Source organism: Myotis davidii, unplaced genomic scaffold (assembly GCF_000327345.1).
Source record: "Myotis davidii unplaced genomic scaffold, ASM32734v1 scaffold174, whole genome shotgun sequence".
Classification (NCBI taxonomy): domain Eukaryota; kingdom Metazoa; phylum Chordata; class Mammalia; order Chiroptera; family Vespertilionidae; genus Myotis; species Myotis davidii.
In genome coordinates, this window is record NW_006289087.1 from 5,120,497 (window position 1) to 5,120,750 (window position 254).

The following is a 254-nucleotide window of genomic DNA, read 5'->3' on the forward strand; positions in this document are numbered from 1 at the left end:
CAGGTGATCTGCCGGGGGGGTACTGGAGCTCGGGGAGGGCATTCGGCAGACTCCGGCTGGTGGCTCGCCTGACACGGTGCGGCATGTTAGGAGCCAAGCTTTCTGTCCTCCTGGGCGGGTCACTCCCCAGTGATGGTTGACACGCTTAGGGACCGGAAGCATGGGTCGGAGCCAGGCCCAACGCCCGCATCTATCTTTTAAAATGGACTAGGTCACAACAGATCACATTCCAGAGACCTAGCGTTCTGGAAGTT